Source organism: Diuraphis noxia, unplaced genomic scaffold (genome assembly GCF_037042655.1).
Source record: "Diuraphis noxia isolate RWA-SAM2 unplaced genomic scaffold, SU_Dnox_SAM2 contig0003, whole genome shotgun sequence".
Taxonomy (NCBI): domain Eukaryota; kingdom Metazoa; phylum Arthropoda; class Insecta; order Hemiptera; family Aphididae; genus Diuraphis; species Diuraphis noxia.
This window is the reverse complement of record NW_028301713.1, coordinates 32,881,532-32,883,262: the sequence shown is the minus strand read 5'-3', so window position 1 is coordinate 32,883,262 and position 1,731 is coordinate 32,881,532. Positions and strand designations below refer to the sequence as shown.

The following is a 1,731-nucleotide window of genomic DNA, read 5'->3' as shown; positions in this document are numbered from 1 at the left end:
CGTACTTACCTTACATTGCATAATATATTTTTACATTATTTCAATCTACGTTTTTATTCCGAACTCTCCTTTACTCAGAATAATATTCAATTTTTTTATTATTATTATTTCAATTCCATTTCAATTTAGATTATTGCGATTGTATTTATTCCTTATTTTTTTTATTAAGTAAACCGAATAAAGCGTATTTTTTAATATTTCCAGCTTGAGCACTATCAAAATCCTCGTATTTCATTACAATACAATTTTATAAAAGTGCATGAATCAATATCTTAACCTTGGAGTAGATCAGGTAATCATAGCAACTATGACATATAAACTATCATACATTTTACTTATGATTTTAATAAAAATTAGACAGATTAATCGAAAAATTTAAGATAAAAAACAAAAATCTATGAAAATATGTAGGTTAATGATTCACGATTTTTTCATTTCATGAATTGTCCCTACAATTTATTCTAGTATTTAAATTTTTTAAATTTTAAAGTACCTATCTACCATTCTTAAGTAATATATTTTAAAATACTTTCTTAAACTTAAACTTTTTTTTTTCAAATAAGAACTTACTGTCTTTTTTATTGCGGGTTTACCCATCACGAAGATAGTTCAGGTACTGGAACCGTACAGAAAAAAGCCAGTTTTGGAACCGACACCCTTTGAATATTGGGACCCGAAGCCTCACCAATAGGTAGGCCTAATTTAAATTAATTGTAAAACCGGAACCGATAAATTTTTTTTACGGTTAATTTCGGGTTTCTTATAATTCCATTATTTTTATTTTTTATTTACATTAATTGCTTATTTTTATTTATATGTCATCAACGCGTAATAAGAACTAAGCAAATACGTGGATATTAAAATTATTATCATTCAGAGGAATTACAATATTTAAAAATAAACATATTTTAAGTATCTACGTACAGAGATTTCTACGTAACAACTGTCTATTAAATAGGAAATAGGAATTGCCAACAAAAACAAGTCATTATTTAGTGCTTCAAAATAATATTAAATGAAATTCAATATAATATGGCTATTAATCGTTTAATTTCTATTTGGCTTTATTTAAAATATAGTGGAATAAGCACAAAAGATACTCAAGAAAATATCACAGACCAAATACCGGAAGTCGATACTTCCGAATCTAATCAAAATTTTAATGATTTCGAAAAAAAATTGTAGAAAAGAGAAACCACTAAAATATCATGTTCAAGCCAAAATTCTACTTAAAAAACGATCGAAAATCTACTTAAACTAAAAAATGATTAAGTTACAAAAAAACATAGATGCTACAGTTTTGGAAGTCAATATAAGACATACATCCAGAATTGAATGTACCTACTAGCCAAAATAGTATTTGCTGTTTCTTCTACGCAAGTCAGTTTTGATCGGCTATTTTCAGGGCTTAAATTTATTTTATCACCCTATATTATTTAACATCAAAAAACTTAGAAAACCAATTATTATTTTGTACAAATAGATTGTTTGAAAACGAAACAAAAAATAAAATTTGCTATACCTAATATAGTTGACATTTTTATAAGTTTTATTTAGTTTTAAATATAATTTGTTATGTAAAATAAGTTAGTTTTAATTTTTTAAGAACCATAAAAAACCGAAAAGAAACCAGAATTAAAATTTAAAATTTTCTAAGAACCGAACCAGAACCGGAAATGTAAAAAAACATCAAGGTTCCAGTCCCTGGATAGTGGATAGTACTCCTTAATA

General features: G+C 25.6%; 1 pseudogene; it reads left to right on the top strand.

The window, feature by feature from the left end:
* Positions 1-259: 259 nt before the first annotated feature.
* On the top strand, positions 260-1,526 carry LOC149057239 (uncharacterized; annotated as a pseudogene).
* Positions 1,527-1,731: the final 205 nt, after the last annotated feature.